This window comes from Patella vulgata, chromosome 4 (genome assembly GCF_932274485.2).
Source record: "Patella vulgata chromosome 4, xgPatVulg1.2, whole genome shotgun sequence".
In the NCBI taxonomy this organism is placed as follows: Eukaryota; Metazoa; Mollusca; class Gastropoda; family Patellidae; genus Patella; species Patella vulgata.
The window spans coordinates 16,466,566-16,478,067 of record NC_065882.2 but is presented as its reverse complement, the minus strand read 5'-3'; the positions used below and the strand labels follow the sequence as shown (position 1 = coordinate 16,478,067).

The 11,502-nt window shown below is 35.6% G+C and overlaps 1 long non-coding RNA gene across 1 annotated transcript; it reads left to right on the top strand.

Annotated features, from left to right (window-relative positions):
* Positions 1 to 1,398: 1,398 nt before the first annotated feature.
* On the top strand, positions 1,399 to 4,439 carry LOC126818653 (uncharacterized). Its single transcript, XR_008787775.1, has 3 exons — positions 1,399 to 1,537; positions 2,733 to 2,858; positions 3,771 to 4,439. It is a non-coding gene; the product is annotated as an uncharacterized LOC126818653 (long non-coding RNA).
* Positions 4,440 to 11,502: the final 7,063 nt, after the last annotated feature.

Here is an 11,502-nt window from a genome sequence, read left to right as displayed (position 1 = left end):
AATAAGACAATTTGTCTTCGATATCACCCTCGGTGGAAGCAGACGTTAAACCTACTAACAACAATAGACATGGACTTTAACATCCACTCAACAGTTAGATACTACATAGTCGACCCCATTTCTTGATACTTACAATTATGTGATCAGGTCCATATTTCTTACATCAAGCACATACATCTAAATATCTTTAATTTTATATAAACCCAACTATTCGATATCTTCCATATAAAGTGGTATTTGGTGTTCCAGTAACAGTAAAGATACCATGCCTTATAAATAGTAGACAACTTGCTATATAATGACTATGTAAAAAAACACTTACAGCTTTGCTTAGATCTTGTCGAAATAACCATGATTTAAATTATCGCTACATATCTTTTCTACGTAAAACGCACGCACCTTGAATACGGATCGCCTAATTTAAGCACACTTATGGACAAAAACATAAAAGAGTCCAAATAAATAGCAAGTGTTCTACAAACTGTGTATGCATATCTGATGCACTGTTTGTAGTCTTTGGAACTAGTAGTTTGACCCGGTTTTCAAATAGTAACGAGTTATATAATTGCATATGAAAATATTATTTCATATTCCATTGACAACTAAAATTTATTTTGTAAAGGAAATAAATACCACAGTAACCTTTCATCTGCCATTGATTTCATGATACACGCCGAATCAAATGTTCGGTCCACATGTTCTGGTGACGTAGGTCTGTTAATATTGCAGCAGTTTCGAGCCAAATTCACCAACCACAACGATCAAATAACATCATTTATTTTCTTTACCTTTTAGGATTAAAAAGCTTGAAATAATTTAGATCTCCACATATATAGGAATAAAACATAAGCTGTATACGTTTAAGAATAACAGCAATATTTCGGTATCGTGGTTTGTCTCGGTACCCGATTGGACACTATACGGAACTTATTTTTTTACAAAAACACAATGTATAATGCTATTCTCAATAGAATAAAATAATCCTAATAATATGAATTAAAAAAAGGAAAAAAGGAAATGAAATAAAATGTGGTTTAACGTCCTACTGTTCTGCTTCGACTGGGCTAATGAAGACGGGTATACGCCATACAGTGTGATATGAGGGAAATTTTGTCCGGACAGTGGCACTATGATGTACTCTTATATCGGATCTGTAATCTAAAGTTAGGAATATTTTTTGCATTATTCTAAATATTTAAGATGGCGCCTGTCAGTTGTTAACAAAACGTGCCAAATTTAACACTTTTTTGGTCGTATTTTTACACGGAAATATGGTATGACATTAAAATAATATTATGTCATAATTTAGACAAAGGCCAACCATTGGATAACTCAAGTGTAAATAAACACTGGTGTGAACATAAGGGGGTTAATGTGAACACAGCCAATAGACGCGGATGAGGTTCGTGTGCAAAGTTAGTTTATAAACTCGGGTCAAAACCGACAATTTTATAGATTCTGTTGTTGAAACAATTTGGAGTTAATTCCTGGAACGTGAATTATACATTTCCTACAGCGATGTCTGATAAAGCTACATGTGAGTACATTTTAATATTGTTTTGTGTATGGTATATTTGACAGGATACTGAGGCCATTGTAGCTGCAATTAAAGGACAATATTGGTGCCAGTCATTATCACATATGTGATAGAACTGGTTAAACACGTTCCAAATATTATTTTTTCACAGAGATCATTGCTACGATAGATGAGTAACCAATGTTTCAACAATAGGAAGTGACGAACGCAAAAGGAAAACACGAGTTATCCCTCTATAAAACTGGCTGAAGTGACGGGTGATAACAGATACATGGGCGAATTTCTGCTCACTAATAATTCCTTCGAAGACCAAAAGTTGTTGTATGGGACTGTGAAAGGATATCTGACAATTCATAAACAAAATTGACTGTCACTAGATAAGAGAACATGAAAGAAAAATAGAAAAAGTCGTGCATTACCATGTTTTTATAAGTATAGAATGAATAAACACCCGTGAATGTACGGACTGTTTCTATTTTTCTCGTGTTCTCTTATCTAATGACATTCAATTACTTTTTTGAATTGTCAGATATACTCTTACAGTCTCATATAACAACTTTTGATCTTCGAACGAATTTTTAGTGAGCAGAAATTTGCCCATGTATCTGTTATCACGCGTCACTTCAGCCAGTTTTATATAGGGATAACTCGTGTTTTCCTTTTGCGTTCGTCACTTCCTATTGTTGAAACATTGATTACTCATATATCGTAGCAATGATCTCTGTGAAAAAATAATATTTGGAACGTGTTTAACCAGTTCTATCATATATGTGATAATGACTGGCACCAATATTGTCCTTTAAATGAAATGAAAAGGTGTGCAACGTCCAACCGTTCTGCTCCAACTGGGCTAATGAAGACTGTGTATACAGCGTGCTCTGAGAGAAATTCTGCCCGGACAGCCCGGCTACGGTCTACTCATATCGAATTTCAACTGCCAAAAGATCTTTTACGCGCATATCAATATGTACACGGGACCTCGGTTTTTCGTCACTCTGCCCTGCACCACTGACAAGGGCAAACCACGTCGGAAAACCCCGATGAACTTCCCCGGCCAACACTGGGGTCGAACCCCGACCCCAAGACTAGCGAGCCAGCGCCTTTCTCACTTAGCCACCGTGGCTCCCAGCTACAATTAAACCCACCCACGTGTATTATTTTAAAATTGACTGTAAGATAATAATATTTTGATTAGGTTGTGAAGGTGAGACTGATTGTTGTGCAGATAAAGATTGCTGTACAACAGAAACAGATTGTTGTAAAACTGGTACCACGTCTACATGTTGTACTACTATGTCCGATTCCTGTAAATGTACAAAAGGTAAGTCAACAACAGATTAATTTTTTCAAATGTGGTTTTAACGTTCTCTTTGCACCCCAATGTATACAAGCACCTTGGCTTTTCGTCCCATCTGAACGTCTAGACGATCTTACATTTCAAGCATTCACCCCACCACCTCCTGTTCTTCACCACTGACTAGAAGAAATCAGGCTGGACAATCCCGAGGAACGTCCTCGGCCAACATCAGGATCTAATCCAGGACCTCCATGTTGGTGAGATAGCGCCTTATTCACCTTGCCATTGTGACCCCTGAGTTTTTATATATATAAATATATATATATATATATATATATATATATATATTAGTGAACGGTGTCCTAACTTAGCATGATTTAAATGATTTAAACAGTCACCCTTTGATAGCCTGTTTACAGTACGTAGCTAAAATTGCTACAACATAATATTCAACCATAAAAAAACCCACAAAAAACAAATGGCTTCTTCTGGTCCTCTATGTGCCCTCTTCAATCAAATCTCCATTTCCGGCTGTATGCCACCATGCATGTTAACAGCTTAGAATCCAAATCATTTCAAATCAAATAATACTTTTTTATCTTCCACTTTCTGTCATCATGTTAACAACTTCCAATCCAAATCAGTTCAAATTAAATAACAATTTCCATCCCCGGCTGTCTGCTATCAGGGCCCTGTTTCACGAAATTTTAACTAAAGATAAAATCCAAATTTTAGTAGATACTTCAATTTTGATTGGCTAAGCACTAAAATCAATCTAATATTATCCAATCAAATTACTAAAATTTGGATTTTATCTTAGTTAAAATTAACAACTTCCAATCCAAATCATTTCAAATTAAATAGCAATCTCCACTGGTGGGTTGTTCTTGCGCAAATGCCCCAAAAGCATAATGTATGTTTTGTACATATTTTCAGACAACTGTACCTGTGGATCGGGATGCACTGGTACGTCCAACTGTAAATGTGGCCACGGCTGTGCCTGTAAATAATTCCGGAGGATATATTTGTTTTATTTACATTATTTATGTATTATAGTCTATGATACAATCGTGTCCTACGATAAATTAACAGAACACAGTTTTTATGTGAAACAATCACTGGTTTATTCTAAAAGCACGACGTTTCGACAAGTATCCTCTTATCGTTATCAAGCACAATGACATTTAGTAAACTTAGGATGAATATATAGGAGTTGCATGGTATAACATAGTTTGAGTTAATAGAAATAAAATGTTGCATCCAGATCATGTTTTATTTCTATTAACTCAAACTATGTTATAATCATAATTTGGGGACCGTGTCCAGCGAACAACTGTGGTTGTATGAAAGATACAGAATAGAGTAGTGGCAGCCGAATTCTCTCCAGTTTGAACCAAGTACAGAACCAGTCAAAGTCAGAAAGGTACGTTAGCTTTGTTATTTGTTATTTTTCGTAAAAATGGCTGAACAAGGAGATGTTTCTGCGCTATTTCAAGGTTTAACTGGGGAGTTAAAAGGCTTGTCAACTACTTTAAAACACCATGGCGTTTCTCAGTTAGTCGAAACATATTCAGGGGAAAGACAAAATTTTGAAACTTGGATAAAAAGCATAGAGAAATATGCAATTTTAGCTGAAATTGCCATTGAAAAAGTGAAATTAATCGCTTATCAATCCAGTAAAGGTTCTGTTAGTGACTTTTTAAGTAGACATTTGGCCGACAATCCAAATTGTACTTGGGAACAATTAAAAAAAGAACTATCGAACAGATATGGTTCAGTTGCTGACCCTCAGTATGATTTAGTAGTTTTACAAAACGCCCGTCAAGGTAGATACGAGAATGTTCAGATATTTGCTGAGAGATTATTAGATTTAGCTAAAAAAGCATACAATGCACAAGAAATTGTGTTAGTACCAATACAACGACAATTAGTAGGTTGTTTTATAACTGGAATAGGCAATGTTCAATTAAAAATGAAATTAATGAGAGAAAATCCTGCTACGTTACAAGAGGCAACTGTTTTGGCAATGACGGAACAAAATTTACAAGAACGATTTGCATTAAGGATGAATCCAGATATTTCAGATCACTGTCACGAACCCATGGAAGTAGATCATTTAAGACCTATGCGAAAATGTTTAAATTGTAATAAACATGGTCATAAAACCCATGAATGTCGTTCTGCAGCAACTATTAATACAATCTCTAATAAAAGAAAGTATGACAATAGTGCAAGTAAAGTCAGGTCAAATTTTAATAGTCAACCAAATCAATTTAGGTTCAATTCTAATAATTACCCAAATCAATCTCATTACAATTCGAAATCATATATAATTTGTTGGAATTGTAATCAGCGCTTATATTACCTCCATTGCCAACAGTTTGTGAAACAAAAAAAAAATATAATCACCCTATCCTTAATGGATATAAAAAAATAATATATATATATATATATATAAAATTATTTGAAAAGTTCCTCTGAAAAATTGTTATAATGATGATCCAATTTTAACACATTAATAGTTCACAGTGTACACTAATTATCCACGGAATAAAATAAAACACACACAACAGCAACAACAGGATCCACAAAATTATCGGCACATCTATTCAGATCTTCTATATACAGGCCCGTTCAACGTTGATTCAACAGGAACTATTTATATTTCCTATAACTGGAACAGCCAGTTTGTTCCGTATATCATTTGTATCAATTTTCTTCCTCTTACGACAAAGTTAACGTAGGATAAATTAACTTTTCTTTTGGTGGTGTGGAGCTAATATCTTCTCCTTGTAGCGTAATTTCGCCCTCGGTCTTCGCCGACACCATCTCGGTCAGAGCAGAAATAAAACATGATCTGGATGCAACATTTTATTCTAGCATACTAGATATACTATAAAGTCGTACCTGGTCAGCCGCCAAAGCTGGTCTGATTTACATGAAAAACCAAAGCCAATTTATACTAAATTCACTTTGATAACACGGGTAATTAATAATATGGAACAAAAGGACTTATGTAAAGACTACATAATTAAATCATTTGTCATTGATAGATTATCTCACTATAAGCATATGGCAGGCTTCAGAACAATTGATGTGTGACAGCTAACGCTAGTAAACGTCATTAGTGATCAGCGGATTATCTAACTTGACCATTATACATATGGCAGCATCTGGTTCTTTATTAAATGAACAATAGTGTGGTCAATTAGAGAACAGTGGAGAGTTTATTACTCATGCGGTCATAGGATAATTATAATCTTTTACCTATCACTGTCTCTCACACTATGTAACAATGGTGAAGCCATTTACAAAGATTAATAAGCCTTTCATCTTGTTTGTTTTTTTGTTTATCTTTTACTCTTATTGTTTTGTTATTTAATCTCTGTAAATCCTAAGTTTACTAAATGTCATTGTGCTTGATAACGATAAGAGGATACTTGTCGAAACGTCGTGCTTTGAGAATAAACCAGTGATTGTTTCACATAAAAACTGTGTTCTGTTAATGTGTTTGCCAATCGCTAAATGCCACTTAAAGATTATGCCCTACGATAAACCATGAATCTTTGCCTCATTATTTTTTTGTAAATTGTAAAAAAACTTCTAAGTGAACAGAAATAATTCAGACAATTAATGAAGGCAGAATAGGATTAGAGTGGATAAATCTATATTCTTTAGAACCTAAAATGGAAGAAAATGGGTCCGAAAGTACATATTTATACAATATTAGTGTATAGAAAATGTAATTTCTAATCAGATTTGTTCGTCAAAATACGCGAGCAGTCTAAATTGATGGCAGTTGCTCGTGCCTGGTTGGTCTAGTCTACATAGGAACTACAGTTTGACATTTCACTTACACACTTATGTTTTCCCTCGGTCACCAAGACACCCTACACAGAGTACACGCCGTTGTGTACTTGTTTTAAAATTGTTCACTGTTTCTTAAATATCTGATACAAGGAGACCATATTTTTACGGTAAGATTACAACATCAACGTAGATTCAAATGCACCAATATTGTTTGTAATGTTGAGAAGACCGTGGATAATGTTGAGTTAAAGCTTTACGTCCTTTAATGCCTGTCTTTCGAAAATATCCCATTAATAATTTCATGTAGATGTAATAATTTTGTGTTTTATAATGTCAATGTCATGAGATAAATCGATGTTTATTTTATATATGACAGAAATTCTAAACGCTATTATAATTATGCATTTGATTGCTCCGGGAAGTTTCATTGTATTTTGTACATCTCTATTAATTTTTTGTCAAATTTCTACACGTTAATATATGAATTTGATTGCTTGAAGGCTTAACATTTATTTTGTATATTCTTTAAATTTTTGCCAAATGTCATTTTTTTATCCATTGCATCTTTCATCATTATAATCTTTTTTGAATAAAATAATATACCTACAATTCTTTAGTTTTTCAGTATTTGGCCTATTCGGCTATTTCATTCAACGCTGCAGTGGTGAGTATCACTGGCAGGTCGGGTATTGTATTCACTCTTCATAGAGGAATATTTTTAAGATGAAAATCAATGGCTTGAATTGGACAATTGGACAGTTTCGCCTCCATTCGAAAACGTGTTGGACCACCGACAAATTAACGGAGGGACTACTGTAATTAGACAATATAACATTGCTGGTTGCGGAAATTCTTTCATGACGTCATTGTTAAAGCAGGTGGTTTCTGATTAATTTGTTTATGAACCGATACTTCCATTTCGCACGACCACATAATGAATAGCAGTGATTGGTTGGTTGGCTGTGCAGTCTCAATATACAAATCAGAGGATAGTGAGCGGTGACGAATCATCGTCTGGGTTGGAGAGAAAGAGAGAGAGAGAGAGGGGGGTAACGTCCACTCGACACAAACTGGATCATTTCGTTCGGGACTAACTTATCGTTCAATTTTTTATTTCAATAATTCGCTTGTGCTTAGGGGTCTTTAGCAGTGGGGGGAAACCGAAGAACCCGGAGGAAGCCCACGAGATTTGACAGGCGACCCTACTCCTTTTCACGTACAACCGGGCAATCGAACCACGCCAGTTGACTCAATGACAGACCTTATGATACAGCGCGCACGTGCTAATCATTCGGCCATTCACCCCCCCCCCCCATCTGGATTGGAGAATGTGATAGTGAGAGATATGTTGATGACGTCGTTTTAGTACATGGATTGTAATCACAAGTCTACCGAATACCAACATGGACGCGAGACTATTACATATGCTTTTGGGAGCCACGGTGGCTAAGTGAATAAGACACTGGCTCGCTAGCCTGGGGGTTGCGGGTTCGCTCACGGTGTTGGCCAAGAAAGTTCTGGCGTGGTTGATTCCCCTTGTCAGTGGTGCAGGACGGAGGGCCTGACAAAAACAGCTGTCTAGTAGTTCGGATGGGACTAAAAACCAAGGTCACGTGTACACATTCTTGTGCCCGTAAAAGATCCCTTGGCAGTTGGAATTCGATATAAGAGTAGCCCGTAGCGCCGCTGTCCGGACACAATTCCCTTATAGCACACTGTATGGCGTATGCCGGTCTTCATTAGCCAAGGCGGAGCAGAACAGTTGGATGTTAAACCCCATTTCATTTCATTTCATTTCACATAATAATGCTCTTTTAAATTGCCTGTACAGTATGATTTGTCCACTTCCTAACTACCTTGGTAAGACTAGGGATATCACTTTTGTATTACTAGCTGATCGAAGATGTACTTCCGGTCTAGAATCAAATATCCACTAAGAGGAAATAAAGTTGTAGAAGGCCGAGGTAAAATTATAAATTATTAAACCCATACATATTGGTTAGACAGGTTGTGTTCATATTGGAATTAATAAATTCGTTTAATTCTCGGGGAAAAAGTCAGGCCTGTTAATTAATCCACGCTAGGGGTCATTGTAACAAACTGATAGTATAGGCTATAACAAGGAACTTCAGGGGAGAAATGAAATAAAATAGGGTTTAACGTCCTACTTTTCTGCACCAACCGGGTAGATAAAGACGGACATATACCATCTGCGGGTTATGGGTGAATTTTTGTTCGAACAGCAGCGTTTCCGTCTAATCTTCTTCGAATTCCAATTGTCAAGGGTTCCTTTTGCGTGCATGCCTTTTTCCGTGACAGGCCCTTCGCAATGCACAACTAACCAGAGAGGAGAGGTTCTAAAGAACCCGCAAAGAAGCCACAAGGAGCCGATTAGATCGTTCACAAATAGTCTCAAGCCATAAAAAAATATCTTCCTTAATAAGGTAAAGAATATCTTCCTTAATAAGGTAAAGAATATCTTCCTTAATAAGGTAAAGAATATCTTCCTTAATAAGGTAAAGAATATCTTCCTTAATAAGGTAAAGAATATCTTCCTTAATAAGGTGAAAAATATCTAAAGAATATCTTCCTTAATAAGGTAAAGCATATCTTCCTTAATAAGGTAAAGCATATCTTCCTTAATAAGGTAAAGAATATCTTCATTAAGAATGTGCGGGCTCACCCCCAAAAATAAATAACAAAATTATTATTACTTTATTTGTCTAAGACTATTAAAGATTGAAGCGTAAAATCAATAAAAGTTAATTTTAAACCATAGAAGGAAAGTGAAAGTAGAAACGTATTTAAATATTATATGTTATAATGCATTTTGTCTGCTTGTCGAATTCTGATCTTGTCATAAAGTTTGATCTAAATATGTCGATATGCTGATAACTCCTGTGAAGGCTAAGGGTTGTTATAAGTTTTGTTTATATATGGAATGTGTTTACCCAGTTCTATAACATATGTAAATTTGTTAGACACAAACATTGCCATTCATAGTTTGAACTTCAGAAAAGGAAGGTGAATACAGTTCTAAGCATCTGCGTTCATGGATTATTTGGATGTGAAAAAAAAGACCAATATTTTTAAAATAAGACCACAAGAAGTATATAATGTCAAGTCGCAAAACTATGAACTGTAAGCCATCGTGTGCAAAAGTAGATGGAGATCAAGGACGGCGTCCGCAATGTGAAACATTGGCAAGCCGCCACATTGGGAGATGACGACGCAATCACGTTCACGTTGATAATATCTGAATAAAATCCATGGACACATTAGCCCAAGTTAAAATATTGTTTTCGTAATCAAATTTATAAAGTCGTTAATTCAACAAATAGGCGATTTAATAAAGGTTTAGATTTCTCTGAACACGTAGACTGCGTGTGTGTGTATGTATTTTTTTAAAGCAATATTTATTCACAGAAACTGGATTGGAGAACAGGCAGTAAATACAAACATAAATATATGTTGAAAAAATTAAATTATCGTTATAGTCAAATTATTACATGGCTACACACAATATATACATGATATGTGCATGCCACAATCAACAATTTTATATTCCATACATTCAGAATCTTTGGGAGATGTCGAATAATAAAATTGTGGAAGTTTTGTTATTGTCGCAGATCGTGCATCAATATGTAAAGGGCAAATTAAAAGAACATGTCCAGAGTCTTCAAAAATTTATTTAGTCAGAGAAATAACGATATTATAGATTCTTCCATCATGAGATTGTAATATTTTAAAGAGACTTGTTGAATGCTGCGGAGGTCGGGTGTTCGATCCCTGCATTGGTCGAGAAAGTTCATCCAGATTTTTCGGCGTGGTTCCCCCTTGTCAGTGATGCAGGACGGAGGGCCTGACAAGGACAGCTGTCTAGTCCTTCGGATGAGACGAAAAACCGAGGTCCTGTGTATACGTAAAAGATCCCTTGGCAGTTGGAATTCGATATAAGAGTAGGCGATAGTGCCGCTGCCCGGGCAAAATTTCCCTCATTGCACACTGTATGGCGTATGCCCGTCTTCATTAGCCCAGTATAGGAGCAGAACAGTAGGACGTTAAACCCCATTTCATTTCATTTCATTTGTTGAATGCTGCAATGTGAAGCTTTAAAGGGGAAACGGTTAAAGATACATTATGTAAGATTTAGATAAACAGCTAACCATTCTTTCTATAATAGCTCAAAATAGATAATCCAAAATGAAAATATTGAAAATTTCATTTAAATTATTTCATTCTGAGTCACGTTATCACTGCTTGTAGTTTTGACAAGATGTGTGCATTGTGGTAACCAGGGCACTGGCATATTCGAGACTTAGCCTCGCTTTCCTATTTTTAATGGCGAACCGTTCTAAAACATCTCGAGTATCCTTTGGCATCGAGAGTTGATTATGGTCTTGTTTTGTTGTTTTGGTTATAAATGCCTAATTAATTATTTAGATAACATTTAAGGCCTACAGAAAGATCTGCAATAGGCAGATTTAGCTCTTACATAATGCAAGTTTAGTTGTTATGGACAATACAGTGGTCAGTTAAATGGGGTTTAAAGTTCACCTAGCGCAACCAGGTTATCACGAGACTAATAACATATCGTAAATCTAAAAATTCACATGCAATTGTTAGCAGTGAGTGATTGTAATTAGGTTTGCGTAGAATTGTAAATTTTATTTTTTGAAAAAAGAAAATTGATAATAAATCTTTATCGTGAATGATTTGCACACGATATAAACATAGAGTAGAGTAACGTGAAACTGGGGGATTGTTTTAAGATAAGAAGATAAATCTACGGCCTTAAGACTGACATGGGATATTTTCAACACAGGACGTGAATCATCTGTGTCGTGTGCAAAAT